Source organism: Primulina eburnea, chromosome 16, assembly GCF_022965805.1.
Source record: "Primulina eburnea isolate SZY01 chromosome 16, ASM2296580v1, whole genome shotgun sequence".
Taxonomy (NCBI): domain Eukaryota; kingdom Viridiplantae; phylum Streptophyta; class Magnoliopsida; order Lamiales; family Gesneriaceae; genus Primulina; species Primulina eburnea.
In genome coordinates, this window is record NC_133116.1 from 29,290,599 (window position 1) to 29,313,253 (window position 22,655).

Below are 22,655 nucleotides of genomic sequence, written 5' to 3' on the forward strand. Positions count from 1 at the left end.
TTAAGTCAGAGATGAAGCCAGACACCTCCCTGGACTTGCCCAAGATGTCATCCACATATGCCTCTACATTTCTGCCCAAATGCTTCTCAAACACTTTGTTTATGAGACGCTGATAGGTGGCATGTCGTTCTTCAACCCGAAATGCATGACCACATAGCAGAATATGCCTCCCGAGATGATGAAGCTGGCTTTGTGTTGATCGCTCTTGGCTAGGAGAATTTGATGATACCCCTGGTAAGCATTCATGAAACTCAGTAGTTCATAGCCAGAAGTGGAATCCACCAGCTGATCAATTCTGGGCAGAGGATAATGGTCTTTGGGGCAAGCTTTGTTGAGATCCCTGAAATCCACACACATCCTCCATTTTCCGGTATATTTTGGTACCAGCACTACATTCGAGAGCCAGGTAGGGAATTGTATTTCCCGAATGTGACCGGCTTTCAGCAAATCTCGAACCTGTACATCAATTTTCCTTCTCTAGACCAAAGTGTATCTTCTTCTGCTTCACAGGTTGAGATCCCGGGAGGATGTTCAAATGATGCTCAACTACCCGGGGAGAAATCCCGGTTAATTCCTGCTGGGACAAGGCAAAAACATTAAAGTTAGTTTTTAAACAATTTATTAAATTGACCCGAGTGGATGAGTCAAGGTCTCGAGCCACCGGAATCTCCTTGCCTGGCCTAATCTATACCATTTCCTGCTCCTCCTCTGTCACAAATTGAACCTCTCCCTTCTCTACAATCCTCTCCACCTCTTCAAAACCACTGGGTCTCTTCACCTCATTCCTTGCTCTCTTCTGGTCTACCCAGACCGCTTCTACATAACACTTCTAGGAATAAGGTTGATCTCCCCGGACTTCTCCCACTTGGCTTTCCACTGGGAACTTAGTCTTTTGGTGGTAGGTGGATGTTACGACCCTTAGCTCGTTCATGGCTGGACTCCCCAAGATGATGTTGTATGATGACGGGGCATCCACCACAGTGAAATTGGTCATAATTGTCTTCTTCAACTTCTTGGTGCCCAAGGTTAAAGGCAGGACAATCTCCCTCTCTGGATGGACAGCATGGCCACAAAGCCAAAAAGTGTTGTGTCCACTGTATCCGATTGATATCCCTGCAAATCAATTTGTACGAGGGCCTCCTTGAAAATAATATTGATAGAACTACCCGAGTCCATGAAGTCTCTCATAATATCATAATTTGCTACCCTGGCTTGAATTATCAGGGCATCATCGTGGGGAAGATTGGCACCCTTCAAATCTTTTGGTCAAAAGCTAATCACTGTCTCATTCCTCCTCACCCCTTCCACCTCCATGCAATCTCTTCTAGTCCTTGACTTCCTAGCCCGATTAGAGTCACCATCAGTAGATCCTTCAGATATCATCTTTATCACCCCCAAAACAGAGGGTGATGACTTCTTCCTCTCGGGCTTTGAATCTCTCCTCCCCTGGCTCGGGGCATTTCTCGAATCTTCCCTGGCACTGGGACCAGGTTGTCGAGCTGCCAAAGGTGGCAATCTCGGCTTCTTGATTGGTTGACTATGTCCCTAGACAGCAGGTGGGACATAATCTCTGTTGAGTGTTTTGCAGTCCTCTGTGTTGTGATAACACACTTTATGAAGGGTGCAAAACCCATTCTTTTCAGGCCTGGTATAATGTCGAGATGGAGGCAAATCCCTGCTACACTCTTGGACTTCTCGGTCCCGGATAATTTTCAAGGGCACATGATGAGAAAAATGTCTCGGGTTACTCCTTCTCTGTCCTCTCTCCTCGGGCTTAGATATCTGGTCTCCTCTCTCTTTACTGACCCCCTCTTCTGCTTCTGGGCCTCTTTCATATTAATATACTTTTTTGCCCGGCCCAACAAATCTTCAAAGTCCTCGGGCGCCTTCTTTGTCAGTTATCGGAAAAACTCATCCTCTCTCAGCCCCTGGATGAATGTAGTTGTCTTTGTCTCAGGGGCGCAAGAGGGGACATTCAAAGCCACTCTGTTAAATATCCGAATATAAGCCCTTAGACTCTCACTTCAAAAAGACTAAATTCAGTCTTTTTGTATTTCTTGCTGCTACTAAAATAGTGCAGAAACAACTTCTGGAAATCCTCAAAGGAATGAATACTATGAGGGGCCAATCCCTCAAATCACCTCTGGGCCGAGTCAATCAGAGTGGTCAAGAATACCTTGCACTTGATTCTGTCAGCATAACAGTGCAACATGGCCATATTCTCGAATCTGGCCAAATGTTCCTCGGGGTTTGCTTTGCCATAATAATATTTGACTTTGGCAGATTTAAAGTTCCCGGGAAGAGGTTCCTAGACAATGGCTTCAGCAAATGGACATCCTTTAAAAATTACCCGGGAATGACTTCGACCCTCCATTTTCCCCTCCAACACTCTCATCTTCTGACTTAACTCCTGCAATTCATCTGCCATAGTCGGGGACTTGGACCCAGCACTAGACTCCCTTTCCTCCATCCTTTCTTCCTCATCCCCTACCTCCTGATCTTCCTCTTGCTCCCTTCTTGGCTGTGTAGCATGATGAGAAGAATCTCTCCGGGCTACGGCTTTTTCCACCGCATCGGATATAATCCAAGCCAACTCCTCCAGGGACAAGGTAATAACATGTGGAGGCCCTATGGGCGGAAGACCACCTTGTCCTGAGAAAATGCATCATCTCCAGGATCCCGAGAATTATCTTGATTAATTCTCCTAGTAGGAGCCATATCAACGTCTTAAGATTAATTTCCCACAGACGGCGCCAACGATGTAATCCGGGTAAATCGGGTGAGCAAAGTCGGGGCAATCTACCGGATTATGATATAAGTGTTGTGTTTAGGAAAGTGAGCAAGGGAATGCAACTTGTGATGAAGTTATTCCTATATCAAATGACTTCAACTGTGACCTGCAAACAAGAACATGTACTCGTGAATGGGCATCGGAGGAGTGTCCGACATAGCCACTCTGATGCTTAAGTCAGCAGGTGAAGATGAAGGGTAAAATGGTTGTATATGTGATGATATACGTGAGTGTTTGAGAATTCAAAATTTCAGAATTTGTAAATGAGAAATATACCTGCTATTTATAGGAGGAAATATCATGATTACCTTGTTTTCAGTGCCTACCTGCTAAGTATGGTAAGGCGGCTTCCCATACCTGTTTCTGATGACTTCCCTGACACGTCAAACCCATGTAATTCTGACATTAATGATTGCTAAGCATGAGGTAGCCTATACAGATACACTCAAGTGACGTGTGCTTCTCGAGGTAACCCGGGTAGAAGTTTCCGGGAGCTTGCACGAGAGCTCGGGCTCCTGATTGCCGTCTCTAGTCTGGGCCTCGCCCCCGTGTCTACTGCAGCCTGGTTCTCTGCAAACTGTGCGAAGAATTGAGTCATCCCTGTAAGCATCTGAGCCTGCATATCTAGGGGTGGACGAGCATGAGTAGCCCTCTCTCCATCCTGAGCTTCTCTATTCTCATCCCTTGATCCACGGGCAACCATATGTCTAGGAGGCATACTGTTCCAATTTTTACCCAACACGTAAACCCAACATGCATGAATATAATATCAATATCATAAGATGCACGTAATTTGAACCTTAACATGCACATGCTGAAAACATGACTTGAAGCTTACTACATGAAAGAATTTAAAACTTTAAAACTTACAGACTTGAGGTGTGACTTCGTGAACTTCTCGCAACTGACAGTAGGCATAACCCTTTACAAAAACACCGCTATGATACCAACTGTAACGTACCGTAGTTTTAAACTATTTAAAATTTGCGGAAAAATAAAAATTTTCTTAAATAAATAATAAACTTTTAAATTACGATAAAAATAAACTGCTCGTTTAAAAATATTTGAAATAAAACAATTACAGACAAAGTTTGCCCCCAGTATTCAGTTTAAACGTCGAAAACCAACTCGTGAAAATCAAAGTAATTGAAACATGCATAAAGTCTTAAAAACGTAGGCGGTCCTAGGGTTTAGCCTCCTGCGCAGACCAATCCGGCTCATTGGTCCTCACCCCTCGTCTCTTCATACTCGTCCTCACTTATATCGATAAAATCTAGTGAGTCTAAAGACTCAACACGTATAAACTGGAGATAACAAGTAATACATAATAAAACCACATGCGTCTTTAAAGTAGAATATACATACTTAAACTTGAACGTACTTGCATAAACATAGACGTGTCATCATATATAAAACTTTTCATAAAAATTCTTGCATTATACATACTTGGACATACATAACATCATTTTGCGTAGAGATATGTTCAAAGCAAGTGACCCATACATAAATGCGTCTGATCAGACTAAACCACACTACTGGGCTGACAAGGATGTCCACTACCATATACATGAGATCCCTGGTCATGCTTTACCGGGTGGATTGGTCCTTGGTCATGCTTTACCACTTTCCAATCCTGATCTAAACCCGGTCATACTTTACCGGGCTGGAGAGGTCACCGGCCACGTTCACGGGCTTCCAAACCCGTTCATATTTGGTCACAAGACAATTAGCATACTTCAAAAACATAAAATATTTTCTTTGCACGTCGAACATATTTACATGGCGTTGAAGGATTCGTTGGATCTCCCTTGGGGCCACTGCTGCACATACTAACACATTTTCATGCACTTAATTTCTATAACTTAGATATAATGGTCGTGCTGACCACCGAAATAAACAATTGACTTATGACGTTTTAGATCACTCGGAACTTGACCTCGTTTAATCATCGTACTAAACTATGACATCGAACCCCGAAACAAATCCTGAAATGATGTGTGAACATTTCCCAAACAATGGAAGACATGGGCCTAACTACTTGAACTTAAAACTAAATGAAAACTAACTTCCTTCAAACTGGTGGCGCGCTGGGGCGGTAACATGTTACCGCTCGAGCGCCGGGTCTATTGGAACTCGACAGTGAGAGTGGTGCTCGGGTGGTAAAATGTTACCGCTCTGGCACCGGGTCTACTGGACGCTACCCTTGTACAGTGTGAGTGGCGCTCGGGCGGTAAGTTATTTCTGCTCGGGCGCCAGGTACACTGGACTCCGTGGCTTTGGTGACTTAATCCTCCCAAGCCGATCATATGGAACATGAACAACACCTCGGGACCCATCCTAGGGCACTAATGCATTGACTCAAACTCCATAAAACGCCCCAAACGTCCCCAAAGCATTGTCCACTCAACCACAACGCATCACAACACCATAACCTGAAATTCGTCACAACATGATTCTTACGACTTCTAATGCAATCAAATACTTAACGACACGAAATGAATCACCAAAATGCATCTAAACACCATACCCAATATACCTAAACGAAACAATGATCACCCGGCGATTCCCAACAAAGCCTGCAACCAAATAACTCAAGAAACATGAAGAACATATATTTTAAAAACGTCACAGTTTGAGCAGTCACACAAAAATGATCATAACTCACTCGTTTCTTGTCCAAAAATTATGAATTTACTGTCAAATCGAAGGTATCGAAAGTAATACGTTATATGTTGACTTTTTCTTCCAGAAAATCAACCGAAAATGCACAGAACTCGAAATGACAGCAGCTTCGGTTTTGAGATCCAAAATTGTTTCAAACATTTTGCTCAAACTTTGCATAACATACATGGATTTTTACACACAATAAACATCAAGACATATATTATGACAAGATCGATGCAAAAATGAAAAGATATACATGCTTTGATCTTTAAAACTATCGAAACAACGATACCGAAACAGAGAGAATGCGAGGATTTATCCGGAACGATTTGCAGCACGATTTCTTGAAGAAAACCAACGTGAATTTACAGAACTTTGACAAGGGAAGGGTGGCTGCTGCTGAAAGCACTAAGAACCCTAGGTTTTTCTAAAAAAAATGAAATGAAAGCTAATGAAAGTGTGTGTGAGTATAAAGTGTGCGCGCGTGTGTTTAGAGGTTAATTAGGGGAAAAGTGCTTAATTGATAATTAAAAATGTTAATGAAAATGTTAATCCACACTAACTTTAATAAATCCCCTAATTTAAAATAAAATGCACAAGTGACAAATATTTAAAAATTTAAAATCTTAAAATCACCTAATAATTAAATCAGGCTTTAAAAAATGCTAAAAAATTAATAAATCAATTAAAATTCCACTTTCTTGACTTGAAATAAAATATCAAATTTTACAAATCGCCCAAATCGTCGTCGGTCTCTTTTCTCCGATCCCGCATCGAATAATCTCCTGAAACATGAAATTCAAGAAAATATTTTAACGTGCATCACATAAACATAAATAAATTAAAATACTGCAAATTCATGAATCATGCCACGCTAAAATCATTTTAAACTTAAATAAATAATTTAATAATTTAAATAAATGCATGGGTTTTATGTGTACTCATTTTGGGCTCTACATTTCTATCCTTTATTTTAATACTATTCTGAAATTTTACTTCGATTTATTCTAGGAAATGACTGCTCCACGAACTTGTGCTCAAGCTACCTTTCGCATGCGATAGCCTACAATTTAGAATCAAGCTAGAGAAATTGCGACTCTGAAGGCTCCACTTGCTAGGTAGAAACAAGAAAAACAAGAACTTATAGAAATAAAAAAATCTATTCCAGACTGATGTGCAGCGACTCAACCATCACCTCGACTTGGTCGAAAGCCAACTCCTTATGATTCCTACTGATTCAGCCCACATCGAGCGCCTAACTACCTTGAACCGGGAGTTATTAGTGAGAGTTGAGACTGAGAAAGACCGTGCTGCTCCTGTTCGTCATCATAACGAAGAAATCACTAACAAGTAAGAACGATACATCTCTAAGGTTCATAGTGCTATGGATTGGCTCCAAGATCAGAATAATTATTTGAATCTCGTGGTGGAGAATTGCAAGTTGTTGAAGTCAAACGATACTCATATTTGTTTAATTTTTGATTAGTTGTCTAATCATGTCTGATTTAAAGTGTGTAAGCTTATATTTAAAAATGGTCTAAATATATAATTTATAACATGTTCAATAATCTATAACCTATTTGAAAATACAAGGCAATTTATTTTTGTGAGATCATATAAATTTTTATTCAAAATAATATCTTGTAAATTGATATTAATAAATTTAAAAAAAGTTACAGTCTAATGAAAAAAAATCTTAATCAGAAAAACAAATAGCGAACATTTTATGTAGTGGATGGAGAAGATGCAATGCAGCTGGCAAAATGTAATACACTCGTAAAATCAGAAAAACAAATAACGAATATTTAATATAGTGAGGACCAAATTAGATATTATTATTAAATTGTAGGGACTGATTTGGCACATGACCAAAACCAAGGGACCGAACTGCGAAAACAAACAATTGACGAGTGGCGGTCTGAAATCCGGGTGGGTTTGAAATCAGCTATCTTAACATTTGTTGTGACTTGTGGGGTCGAATCTCCTGCGGCCGAAATTAACAAAACTCTACCCGATTAGGGTTTATTATCTGATTCTCGTAAAAGGGGTTTCAACTTCTCCGCAACCCCCGGCCGCCGTCGATATGCCTAAGTACTATAGAGCCGCCGTATGTTTAATCTTTACCTCACTTTCGTCTCTCTTCTCTCTCACGCTAAGTAATTTACTGTATGTATTCTTATTTTTGAGGGCAAGAAAAAGGAAGGACATGCCGCCAAATATGTCACGAGATCCCAAGCGGTCAAGCACCTTCAAGTCAGCCTTTCATTTTTCAGGTTCTTGAAATGAAGAGATGTTTTATATCCATATTCAAGAGCATGATAGATTTAAATCCTTGCATTGAATGAACCTGGATTTGAGGTGGCTTTTTTCCTATACTTAGAGAAGAGTTCGAGATTACAGCTGCAATGTGTATAGATGTGTGCTTGTATCAAAATCTTCACGATTCTTTCTTATTATGGCGATCTATTTTTATTTTGTTGTTAAGAATCGTTCTTTGCCTATTTTCAGTAAATTTTTCTGATGTCTGTTGCCTTCGGTGGACTGTGGATATTATTTACTTAAATTATGGTGGTATTGATGTATGGTGCCTTTTTTTCATAGTTTTTTTTACAGCCATCTTCCTTATTTTCCTCGCCATTAAAATTCCTATTTTTCGGTTTCCTTTTTTTCTGAGTTTATTTTGATATTTCGATCCGAGATAGAACATATTTCTGTGATGATAATTTGTCATCTTTGATGTGTTATGTGAAGCTTACTTTATGCCAGTTTTTTCTATTTGTCAGTAATATTTGAGTCATCCATCAAATTTTCACCTTCCCCGTATTCGCAATGTGCTCATTTTTCTTCAGTGAAAAATGTATCAATTCTTATATGCATATCACTTGCCATGAAAGTACGCAACCAAAGGTGTTCATGATTTTTAAAATCAACATTTGGGATATGCACTCATTTTTTACTTTAAAAGTCGTCACACTTGTATATTAGAGTTAAATTTAATTTAAGCTCCTTTTAGGAAATTATGCATCCTAAAAGGTGTTTTCCCTCGGGAACACAAGAAGAAGCTTAAGGGAAATCATCATCAATATTATCACCTGAAAGATATTAGGTTTGTTAAAACATGAGCCCATTCTAGAAACATTGAGAGACATGCGGACAAATGAAAAGAAGGTGAAAAAAGCCATATCAAAGAAGAAAAGGGATCTTGCTGAACGACTTTTGACAAGGAAGCTTACTTAAAATCTTGATATGCTTATTAAAGAGAGGTGAATGCGACAAGTTTTAACTTTTGTGGTATTCTGCTTTTACTATGTTATTATGGACTTGGTCACTTAGTGTATTGATTTTTGGCGGACATTTACTGTTTGTGGTTTTGACATTTAGATATCCTAAATTCATTGACGCACTGAGGGATCTGGATGATTGTCTTAGTGTGGTACACCTGTTTGCTGCATTGCCAGCTGTGGATAGGGCAGTAAATGGAGAAAAGATTCCTGTTGACCGTGTTCATAATTGCAGAAGGTTGCTTACTGTTCTTGGTGGTTAAAATGGTTGTTGATTTTTGGTAAAATGTTCAATTGTGCTTAACAAAATGCTCATTGCATTAATGTGAATGTTTGGTTCTTTGTTTTGAGTTGGTTGAGTCTTGAGTGGCAGGCACTTCCGCACTTGTTTCTCGCACCCACAAACTGCGGAAGACATTCATTTCTGTGAAAGGCATATATTACCAAGTATGTAGGTGTGAGTTATGATGAAATTTCAGTGATCTATTACTGGTAGTGCTATGGGTTTTATTGATCCAACTTTTCTTTAATCCTAACAGGCGGAGGTTGAGGGGCAAAAAATTATATGGTTAACTCCTCATGCGTTGCAGCAAGTACTGCCAGAAGTTGATTACAAAGTCTTGCTTACATTTTTGGAATTTAATGAGGTCTGTTTATAAGTCTTATCAATGATTATGGATGGCTATTTTATTTTCACAATTGAGGTGGCATTAATACACAAAGTAAGCTTGATGTTAATGATTATGAAGATAGAATGTAATTAAAGAAATGAGAGAGAGAGTCTTTTATTTTATTACTTTAGTTTTCACGTAGAAACACTGAACAATACATGAATTTAAAGAGGAAAAATATTAAAGAAGGAAAGTGAATACAATCAGTGATTTGATTAAAATCAATTTATTCCTGTTATCATGGGGTTTTAATCTATGTAATCCCTTTGATTTATCCACATCCCTTTAAAGTCGGCGCAAAAATATCGGTCACGCTCAACTTGCTAACTTGGATCTCAAATGGCTCTCTCTATACCTTTGGTGAGAATATCTGCCACCTGTTGCAAACTTGGTACAAAGGGAATACATATTATTCCTTCATCAATTTTCTCCTTTGTGAAGTGCTTGTCTATCTCTGTAGGCTTTGTTCTGTCATGCAAGAACAGATTATGAGTAATATTAATAGCTGATTTGTTATCACAATACAGTTTAATTGGTAGGCTAAACCACTTCTTAAGATCTTCCAATACTTTTTTAACCAAAGAGTTTCACATATTCCCTGAGCCATTGTTCTAAATTCAGTCTCTGCACTACTTAATCCAACAACACACAGTTGTAAAGGGCGCAAGGTGCACCGAGGCGCACAAGGGCCATAGAGCCTGAGGTGCAAGGCGAGGCGCGCGTCTTACCGAAACAAGACACATTTTTAATTTTTTTAAAAAATATATTTATCTTGGAATAAATATATTAAATATTAAAATATGAAATAATTAAGTCACAATGTCACACAAAACAAAAATAATTAATAAATTCATAGTAATTAGTAACATGATTAAAATTATTCAATGATCAAAATCAAGTTCATCTTCTTATATAGAATCATCACTCCCTAGAACTTTTGGACTTGTATTCTTCTTGGTCTTCATCATTATCTTGATCAACATCAATTTCTTCTTTCTCTTTATCCTAAAGATGTGAAATATGTATTTTTCTGGTTGTAGATACACTCACCTCATTCTTCTGTTTAGAGTTCTCTTTTTCTGATTCCGGCGTTGGGTTGGTAGGGTTTGGGTTTGGGCCTTTTGTTTTAAACAAGTAATTAGCACGTCTGAGTGAATTTCCAAAACTAGTCCTGTCGAGCGCCTAGTCTCGCTTTAATGAATAGTTGCACCTGAGAGGGTCCTCGCTTGAGGCGAGAGGCGCTCGCCTTTGACAACTATGCAACAACACTTTGTTTTTTACTTTTTTAGGTTGCAAGATTACCCCAAAGGAATATACAATAGCCAGATGTCGATCTTCTATCTGGAACCGATCCCGCCCAGTCAACATCTATATATGTCTCATTTCCTCTTTCTTCACTTCTATTGAGTAAGAGTCCTTTTCCTGGTGAACTCTTCAGGTAGCGAAGAACACGATACATAACTTCAAGATGTTCTTATACAGAGAGTGCATAAATTGACTTACCATGCTTACAAGAAAGGCAATGTCTGGACTCTGGGTGGGTATGTGATAGATGAATCAATTTCCCAACTAGCCTCTGATATCTCCTTGTGTCGATTGGAGTACCATCTTTAACTTGTCCAAGCTCGATATTGTTGTCAATTGGAGTATCAGGTGTTCGGCACCCACTCATTCCATTTTCTTTTAAGAGATCTAGTGTATACTGACGTTGTGAAACCACAATCCCCTTCTTTAACTTAGCTACTTCCATGTCTAAGAAATATCTTAATTGACTAAGATCTTTTATCTCGAATTCTGATGCCAATTTTTGTTTTAATCTGCTCATTTTACCAAGTCATCTCCTTTCAAGATGATATCATCCACATAAACAGTCAAAATAGAAGTCTTGTACTCAATAGATTTTATGAAAATGATATGATCTGCTTGACCTTGAGTATAACCTTGGCCTTTAATGAAGGTAGTAAACCTCTCGAACCATGCTCTGGGTGATTGTTTAAGGCCGTATATGGATTTTTTCAATCTGCATACCTCGGCTCCAAATTTCTCAGTAAATCTTGGCGATGGTTTCATGAACTTTTTCTTCTAGATCTCTATTGAAAAATGCATTTTTTACATCTAACTGGTACAGAGGCCAATCAAGGTTGACAACCATAGCATATTTGTAAAAAGTGCTCGCCTCGCTCGCTTAAGCGCGAGGCGAGGAAGATGCGCTTCAAGAGAATCTGAAGCGTATCAGGTAGAGAAAGCCCACGCTTCAGTTCGCTTCAATTCTGTTTGTTTGGCGTGCGCTTGTGCACTTCAAAGAAGCAGCAGTCTTTTATATTTTTTAAGACAGCCCAAATCCAAAATCCAATTTTAAGCCCAGCCCAATTGTATAATTAAAATCTCTAAGAACAGTCACTGCGTATCTTCTCTACCCATGCCCATGTCCAGTCTCCAGTGGTCTGCATCTATTCTACGCTGCGTCTCTTCTCTGCCGCCGCCGCCGTGGTGTTCCCTTCTCTTTTGCTATTCAAAAATTGGCAAACCCTAAGTTTAGGAATTTTTGTAACAAATTTTAAATTGTGTTTTTTTATTTTTAATAATTTAATATGTGATTTATATTTATATTTCACTATTTAATCATGTCAAACACAATGATTCCATCAAATCGAAAGGATATTGCTTGGAATTATCCAACACTTCCGGATCCTAAAAATCCAAATATTGTATGCTATTGTTTTTGGGGTAAAATAACAAATGGTGGAATTTATCAGCACAAGTTACATTTAGTTGGGGGCAATAGAAATGTGAAAGCCTGTCCGTGTCTGGAGCATGTTAAAGAAGAAATTAAAGAGTTCATGCAAAGAAAAGAGTGTTTTGAAGAATTAAATGGATGATATTCCTCATTTAGATGATATTGTTGATTTGGAAGAAGATGAGGATGGGGATGATATTCAAACTAAAATGAAAGGGAAGCGACCAATGTCCGGCCCTACGGTGCAGGGTAAAAGGTGTAAACAAGCAGGGCCTATTGATCTTTATTTTGCGAAAGATGTAGAAGAAATTGTCAGACAGTGACGTGCGAAAAATAAAGGCCAATATGATGAAAATAAGAAGAAATTAAGAGAAAATGCGGTTAAGAAATTTGCTACATGGATGTATGATGCCGGATTCCTTTTAATGCTGTTAAATATGACCTTTTGCAACCTTGTATTGATGCTATTGAGACTTTTGGAGTGGGAATGAAACCTTGAGACTTTTGGAGTGGGAATGAAACCTCCATCATATCATGAAGTAAGAGTTAAGTATTTGAAAAAGGAGTTGGCCAATACGAACCTGCTTCTCAAATCCCACGAAGAAGATCATGCTATGTATGGTTGTACAATCATGACAGATGGGTGGACGGATAAAAAAAGTAGAACTCTTATAAATTTTTTGGTAAATAGTCCTAAAGGAAGCATATTTGTTGAATCGGTGGATGCTTCAAGTTATTCTCACACTGCTGATAAGATGTATGAGTTACTTTCTAAATTTGTGAATCGAATTGGAGAACAGAATGTGGTTCAGGTTGTAACATATAATGCAAGCTGCAATGTTAGAGCATGTAATATTTTAAATTGCAAATTGAATTAAAAACCTGATTTTTCAATTTTTAAAGTAAAGTTACTTCATTTTTTCAGGTCGTCTTTTGAAACATTGCAGCTTGCATTATATGTTACAACCTGAAATTGAATTAAAAACCTGATTTTTCAATTTTTAAAGTAAAGTTACTTCATTTTTTCAGGTCGTCTTTTGAAACACACTTTTCCACACTTGTATTGGACTCCATGTGCAACTCATTGCTTAGAAGATTGAAGAAAGGTGATTCGAATAACGTACGTGGGATTTACAACAAGAGCTACGTTCATTGATACCGGAGTAGTTGGAGCCAAGTAAAAATTGTTCACTAAAGGTATATACTAAACATCCTATGTATGTTTATGTTTATTAAAACCATACGAGTGTCCAAAGAATATTTTGAATGTCAAAATAAAATTTTTAAAACGTCCGTTGTGTTTGGGCATAAGAAAACCGAGATTCAACACTAACTTCATGTTATTGTTATACATGTTACTAGCAATTAATCAAGAAAATATAATTTGGTGATTAGGCTGGAAGTTGAATTGAATTATAGTTGAGGAATTTGTTCACATATCAAAGCTATATATATCACACAAAGAACTTAACAAAATCTAAAAAAAGATATCTCAATGAAGCAACAACGTAAAACAAAAAACACATATATCCCAAAGATCATAATCTCAGTTCTTAACACTACTGATAACACTGGCCAAACTTCATGAAAATATTTCTATATACACTGATATTTGATTTCCAAATAGACATCATCAAAGCTGGCTGCCTCAGTGATCATCCTTGCGATGACTTGGTAATATTCTTCCTCATCACAAAACTTCTCCATAACTGATTCATCCGAATTTTCTTCTGGTCTTGTCAATTGGACCAACACTTGGCGTATTACATGCTGTGAGCATGACAGCTTTACCACGGGTGACACCCAAATTTTTTCCCGAATCATGGCATACTCCCGTACCGCACATGCTTTTGAAATAATTCAATGACCTCCTTCTAGAAGCATATGTCCATGTCCCCTAAAATCTGCTGCGCTGATTTGGTTTATATTTGGATGAATACGCACAAGGCTTTTTTTGTAAAAAGCCCATAAGAAGATATCGTTGCCGGTATTCAGCATGATCGAATCATACAAGGCATCATAACCTTGAGCTATCACATCATGTCCACCCAAGACGTTGCAAACGCTCCAATCACCATCATCACGATCACAGTCCTGTATGAAGAGTTAGAACATTACATGTGAATCATATTTCTAACGAAGGGCAGATCCAGCCACTTGCTCCTTACCTCGGGGATATGGGCCATAGCAGAGAAATTTAATGTCCACAGATTGAATGTTGGAAAAGTGATGTAGACATTCTTCAAGTCCCTCTGGCCAACAAAGAGCTTCTTCAGAGTAATCACGAGTATCGATAGTGTATGGTATCTCGATACGAATGTGATTGATTTGACGAACGAGCTTACGAAAGTGTACGGAGACAGAAGAGAAGATGACAACAATATGGCCATCACACAAGTTAAAAATGTCGGGCATTACATCGTCCGGGATATGACGAGGAGCGACGGACAGTATATGACGAGGTGCATCAACCTATATCTTTTTTAAGAATGTATCTGGCAAAAAATTAGAAAGTAAAAAGTTATGTTCATACTCCATAATATAAAATATAATATGTAAAAAAACTTCTGACTTATATCAACGATAGCTTCTTATGGGCTTCTTACATAAAAAGCCTTGTGCGTATTCATCCAAATATAAACCAAATCAGTGTAGCAGATTTTAGGGGACATGGACATATGCTTCTAGAAGGAGGGTCATTGAATTATTTCAAAGCATGTGCGGTACGAGAGTATGCCATGATTCGGGAAAAAATTTGGGTGTTTCCCGTGGTGAAGCTGCCATGCTCACAACATGTAATGCGCCAAGTGTTGGTCCAATTGACAAGGCCAGAAGAAAATTCGAATGAATCAGTTATGGAGAAGTTTGTGATGAGGAAGAATATTACCAAGTCGCCGCAAGGATGATCACTGAGGCAGCCAGCTTTGATGATGTCTATTCGGAAATCAAATATCAGTGTGTATAGAAATATTTTCATGAAGTTTGGCTAGTGTTATCAGTAGTGTTAAGAACTGAGATTATGATCTTCGAGATATATGTGTTTTGTTTTACGTTGCTGGCTGCCTCAGTTATCATCCTTGCGACGACTTGGTAATATTCTTCCTCATCACAAACTTCTCCGTAACTGATTCATCCGAATTTTCTACTGGCCTTGTCAATTGGACCAACACTTGGCGCATTATATGCTGTGAGCATGGCAGCTTCACCACGGGTGACACCAAATTTTTTCCCGAATCATGGCATACTCTCGTACCACACATGCTTTTGAAATAATTCAATGACCCTCCTTCTAGAAGCATATGTCCATGTCCCCTAAAATCTGCTGCGCTGATTTGGTTTATATTTGGATGAATACACACAAGGCTTTTTATGTAAGAAGCCCATAAGAAGATATCGTTGATATAAGTCAGAAGTTTTTTACATATTATATTTTATATTATGGAGCATGAACATAACTTCTTATTTTCTAATTTTTTGCCAGATACATTCTTAAAAAAGAAATAGGTTGATGCACCTCGTCATATACTGCCCGTCGCTCCTCGTCATATCCCGGACGATGTAATGCTCGACATTTTTCACTTGTGTGATGGTCATACTGTTGTCATCTTCTCTTCTGTCTCCGTACACTTTCGTGAGCTCGTTCGTCAAATCAATCACATTCATATCGAGATACCATACACTATCGATGCTCGTGATTACTCTGAAGAAGGTCTTGGTTGGCCAGAGGGACTTGAAGAATGTCTACATCACTTTTCCAGCATTCAATCTGTGGACATTAAATTTCTCTGCTATGGTCCATATCCCCGAGGTAAGAAGCAAGTGGCTGGATCTGCCCTTCGTTAGAAATATGATTCACATGGAATGTTCTACATCTTCGTACAGGAATGTGATCGTGATGATGGTGATTGGAGCGTTTGCAACGTCTTGGGTGGACATGATGTGATAGCTCAAGGTTATGATGCCTTATATGATTCGATCATGCTGAATACCGGCAACAATATCTTCTTATGGGCTTCTTACATAAAAAAAACTTGTGCGTATTCATCCAAATATAAACCAAATCAGTGCAGCAGATTTTAGGGGACAAGGACATATGCTTTAGAAGGAGGGTCGTTGAATTATTTCAAAGCATGTGCAGTACGGGAGTATGCCATGATTCGGGAAAAAATTTGGGTGTCCCCTGTGGTGAAGCGGCCATGCTCACAACATGTAATACGCCAAGTGTTGGTCCAATTGACATGGCCAGAAGAAAATTCGGATGAATCAGTTATGGAGAAGTTTTGTGATGATGAAGAATATTACCAAGTCATCGCAAGGATGATCACTGAGGCAACCAGCTTTGGTGATGTCTATTTGGAAATCAAATATCAGTGTACATAGAAATATTTTCATGAAGTTTGGCCAGTGTTATCAGTAGTGTTAAGAACTGAGATTATGATCTTTGGGATATATGTGTTTTTTGTTTTACATTGTTGCTTCAATGAGATATCCTTTTTTTAGATTTTGTTAAGTTCTTTGTGTGATATATAGCTTTGATATGTGAACAGATTCCTCAACTATAATTCAATTCAACTTCCAGCCTAATCACCAAAATATATTTTCTTGATTAATTGCTAGTAACATGTATAACAATAACATGAAGTTAGTGTTGAATCTCGGTTTTCTTATGCCCAAACACAGCGGACGTTTTAAAAATTTTATTTTGGCATTCAAAATATTCTTTGGACACTCGTATGGTTTTAATAAACATAAACATACATATGATGTTTAGTATATACCTTTAGTGAACAATTTTTACTTGGCTCCAACTACTCCGGTATCAATGAACGTAGCTCTTGTTGTAAATCCCACGTACGTTATACGAATCACCTTTCTTCAATCTTCGAATCAGGTCCACGACCGGATTACTTGTTCCTCTTCTAAATTTAGAAGGATTTTTCGTTGAGATTATTAAACGAGAAGAGGCTCAAAACCTTTTGAAAAACCAAAGGTGATGGCCGAAAATTGTGAGAGGATATAAGGAAGGATTTTCGGAATTCCTTGCTTGGAGACTAGGGTTTTGAATTGAAATTTGCATGGATTCATTGTTTTGACCCTAAACCTAGTCCGCATATATGTGTGTATATATATAATTACCATTAAGTGTTTAATTTAATTAATGGACCCTAAGCTTTCATATATATACATATATATATATATATATGTATATATATGTATATATATATGAAAGCTTATGGTCCATTAATTAAATTAAACACTTAATGGTAATCAATTAATTATTCTAGTCCAACTAGTTTAATTAATTAATTCTTTTAAAGTCCAATTAAGAAACTTAATAATTTGTATGTTGATTTTGTACTCCTACAAGCCTATAATACATACACTCATTACATTTAATTTAAATGTTTTATAAATTCAACATTTGAATTTAATATTTAAATTATAAATTCAACTCCTTTAATTTATCACCTCCAAAATTTAATAGTCATAAATTCAACTCTTTGAATTCAACTCTTTGAATTTATTCTCTCAAAATTTAATTATCATAAATTCAACTCCTTGAATTTAGTATATATCATAATTTTATATAAATTCAACTACTTGAATTTATTCTCTCAATGTTTAATATAAATTCAACTCCTTGAATTTATTATCTCAACGAGGGCAAAATAATCCAGTACTTGTGTGACCCTCAATGGTTCAGAGATACAGTTAGCCGTGGGTTTACAACTCTTTGTGATTCAGGACATAATCTTTTATTGGGGCTTACCCTAATTTGCCCTATTCTATGTATCAATAAGTGATAATGCGAATGTCAGAAATCATATTTCTGATTACATCCATCGAATCATGGTAAAAGCGTCTAGTAGCATCGCCATGATTCCCTAGGTATCACTGATGGTGACTGCAAGAACCAGTCGGTTATGATTAACGTACAATAAAGTCCCGACATCTCATATATCCCGATCGAATCTGCAACCATTGGTTCATCGAGGGTTGCATAACAATTCGATAACTATGTCACATCTTTGAGAATAAATAGTGGCATCGGATGTACAATTGGAGAACTCATTCTCTAACGTACATCTAATACTCTGACCAGAGATTCTGTGCACTATTATTTCATTAGATCACACAGGATATCCACACTCGTAGGTGAGCGGTGAATTCCCGACTACAATGCACCGACTCCTACATGTGTCGCAACTGTACCCAATCTCTTCACCTGAGGACTCTGTTGGAGTCGATAAACGAGTCAAAGCACAGCCCTAGCATATAGAGCATCAGTGTTGTCCCGGGTCGTAAGGACTAATGTTGTACAATCATAACCACTGACTTGTCCTCTCGATGAATGATAACCACTTGGAAAATCTGAGGGAGGGTGGTTCGGTATAATCATCATATGACTACCCATCTGCATGTTTGGACATCTCTATGCCCTTATCAAGAAACGCGGTACACAACATCACAGATGCTAGTCTCGAGCTCAAACGATCTTTTTTCATGTTTTAGACGGCTAAATCGACTAGGAACTAATTTAAATTATACAATGTTTACAAATGAGTTTCAACATCGAATTACGATTAATTTGTATTAAAGTATAATCAATGTCTTTATATATGTTGATCACATGAGTATACAAATAAATAAATAACAAACCATGAAATAATGCATTATATTAAAATAAATATTGTTTATTACAACCGAGTCAGTAAATTAACTAGCCAACAGTTGGCTTACAGGGCATCTACTTTAACAATCTCCTACTTGCCCTATAACCAATTACCCATAAACTTTAATCCCATTGCTTCGCGATTCTTCTCAAACAATGGTCCTGGCAAGGGCTTTGTAAGTAGATCAACAACATTATCTGCAGAGGGGACTCTTTCAACTGATATATCTCTTTTTCCCACAATCTCCCGGATGATGTGGGACTTCCTCAGTATATGTTCGGATCGTTGATGAGACTTTGGTTCTTTTGCTTGCGCAACAGCACCAGTGTTGTCGTAGTACACCGGGACTGGATCAACTCCTTTAGGAATGACGCTCAAACCTATATGTTATAGAGATATTGGATCAACTCCATTAGGACCAAACCTATATGTTATAGAGACACAGTCCAAACATATAGGTGTATTGCGAAAGTGTACGGAGACAGAAAATATGAACACTGCTCCGCTCCTCTTCTAGCATGAATCTTTCACCCATTCTTTAATACTAGTGTACCGACGTACGCTTGCATGATAATTTTTATAATTTATTTTATTTATATTTAAATAAGGATCAAAATATAATTATAAGAAATAGTGAGAGACTACACTGTAATTTTGATATATAAATTAAAAAAATAAATTGAAAAATAAAAGAATAAAAAAATGACCTTGGTAGGATTTTAACCTACAACCTTAACCTTAAATGACAATGATTCTATCCAATAAACTACATATAATTTATATTAAAATTTTAACATATTATTAAGATATATAATTAATAAAACAGACCATGACACCAAAGTTAGTTACTCTGAGTGCCTCAAACTTAATAAAGTAGTATAGATATAGTCGGTTCTTTTTCACAAATTTTATGCTGGATTAATGCACATCTTGAGTCGAAATTTTTATTCCAAAGAAAATGTGATGGGATTATTTTTGTATCTGATTGGTCAACTGTGCGTGTAAGGTATGGCCAACCTCATTTGTGCTTCAGTTGGGCAATTTATGAGACAAGATTGTAGATTCTGACGTGATCATCCAAAGCAATATTGGCAATCTGTGGTAAGTGATAATTTTAGTTTTTAGTCAGATATTGCTTTCAACATCAAACTTTTTCATATTGGATGTGATTTTATTTGCGTAGGTTATAACTTATAACTTTTTTGTCTTCTGCGGAGGATGATCCCTGGAAGAGCAAAGGATTTTATTTAAGGGTTTCAGATTCAATGCATTCTGCATTTTTTGAACACTTGGAATTGGTTTATTTCACCCTACCTTGTGAGGCACTGCCCCCATGAAGTGATCAAAGGCCCAGATTTAAACACACATACACCCCATGAAGTGATCAAAGGCCCAGATTTAATCACCATATAAAATCAATGGCTGAGATCATGTGAGGGCACTGCCCCCACAGGTAGCATCTACTCTACCCTTGGAATTGATACTGAGTGGTATTGTCCAACAGGGGCAATTCATTTACATTACCGATGTTGACTCGAGTTACGCTTTGCCTGTTCTTTGTGGTCTTAGGCAGATTCCAAAGTGACTCCCATTGTTGGAAATCTAAAGGATTAGGTTTCGAGTAATTTTGGATGTCAAGTAAGTGGAAGGAAAGGTGAAATCAAATTGAAATGTGAAGAAAGTTGTGGGGGTTGTTGAAAGGCTTTCATTGGGAAATGGAAAGAGTGGTGGTATGGAGAATAGGAGATTGAGCTTGGATTCTGCTTGAAAAGGATGGGAAAGGAGTCCTAGCAGTAAAAATGGTGCTAAAGGTGCAGCGAAGGTTTTAACCCAAAGGATCATATATATGGTTCACATGGATTCGGTATGTTGTCTGTTGGCATATGTATGCAAATTGATCGAACTATGAATGATCTAGTCTTGTTATATCTATGTCATTCTCCCCCGTAGAGCTTGGCATACAAATGAAATTTTGTTTGCATTGGAATAGATGAGGGTGTTTTAAGAAAAAATAAGACAGGAAAGTATTTAATTTTGGAAGTTGTGATAACAAAGAAGTCAATTTAGATTATTTTGTCTTTCACTCGTTTTGAATCAAGGCGACTCTATTAGCTTTCCTTACGGGTCACTAAAAAAAAACGGCATTAGCGACGGTCCAAACCGTTGCTAAAACCATAGCAAAATAGGTTAGGCGACGGTTCAAAATAGGTTAGGCGACGGTTTGGCGATCCGTAATAGGGGTCACCGTCGCTTTAAACACCGTCGCTATATTCAGCGACGGTTTTGAAAAATCCGTCGCTATATTAAGCGACGGTTTTGATTAAGCGATGGTTTTGAAACATCCGTCACTATACTAAACGGCGGTAGCGACGGTCTGTAACAATAAAATTCATAAAAAAAAACGCAAAAATTAAAATTATGTATTAAATGTTTTGTAAAAAAAAGCTTTAAAACCTAACTTGATCGCACCGACGAGCAAATCTACGAAATAAATATAAAAAAATGTTAGTACAAAATAATAAAAAAAAAACTTCGAAAAAATTGATAGAGTTTAAATGCCGCTAGAGATAGATTAAAAATCGTATAAGAAAAGCATCGGCGAACTTCAGTATATATAGAAATATAGCGACGGTTTTAAGCAAACCGTCGCTATATAGCAACGGTTCAAGAGAAACCGTCGTTACAATAGCGACGGGTTTCAAAAAACTGTCGCCGATCCAGATCGGCGACGGTTCTTGAATACCCGTCGCTACTATAGCGACAATGTGCAAAACTCGTCGCCGATCTTGATCGGCGACCGTTATTGTAAAACCGTCGCCAAACTAGATAGGCGACGGTTATTGTAAAACCGTCGCTAAACTGGATCGGCGACGGTTATTTTAAAACAGTCGCTAGAATAACGACGGTTTTGATTGAACCGTCGCTATAATAGCGACGGGGTTTAGTAACACTGTCGTTTATCAAATTAAGCAACGGTTTACTTTAAAACGGTTTTGATTGAACCGTCGCTATAATAGCGACGGGATTTAGTAACACTGTCGTTTATCAAATTAAGAAACGGTTTACTTTAAAACCATCGCTAGTATAGCGACAGTTTTAATAAAATCGTCGCTCATATTGCGACTGTCTTACATACCCGTCGCCATTTTATGCGACGTGTTTAGCAAACCGTCGCAATATTAGCGACGGTTTTATTAAAACCGTTGCTATTATAGACCGTCGCTATTGTAGCGACGGTGTTTATTTAACCGTCGTTTAATTTAATTAGCGACTGTTTTATAAAACGCGTCGCTATTATAGCGACCATTATAGAAAAACCGTCGCTATGCCTTCCGTTTTTTCGTAGTGGGTGTCAATCGGGTCGGGTTTCGGGTCAACACCTGAATTTTTTTTTTTGTTTTTTCAATCCGAATCTAACCCGAAACCGAAGCAACCCGAAAACCCCCAACCCGAACATGAACCCGTCTAACTCGAATTTTATTTATTTATTTAAAAAAAATTAATGAAAAAAATTCGAAAAAATAATAAATAATAATAGTATTTTAATTTAAACACATAATTACAAAATTTTCGATTTAAATTTGGAAGTTTAATTGTAGAAAATTAAAGTATATTTACTAAATCAAATAAACAATGGTGAAAAAAATAAAAAATATACAAAATAAATATTAAATGATGAAAATTTATCATATAAATATACAATAAATTTTGTTCAAACATATAATATATAAAAATATATGTAATATTTTCAAAAAAAAAAGTTTTCGGGTCAACCCGCGACTCAACCCGAAACCCGTCTAATCTGGCACTAACCTGAACCCACCCGACTCGAACCCG

The 22,655-nt window shown here is 37.6% G+C and overlaps 1 pseudogene; it reads left to right on the top strand.

The window, feature by feature from the left end:
• The first annotated feature begins 7,392 nt into the window (after window positions 1-7,392).
• LOC140817056 (pescadillo homolog) lies at window positions 7,393-20,858 on the top strand (annotated as a pseudogene).
• The last annotated feature ends 1,797 nt before the right edge of the window (window positions 20,859-22,655 follow it).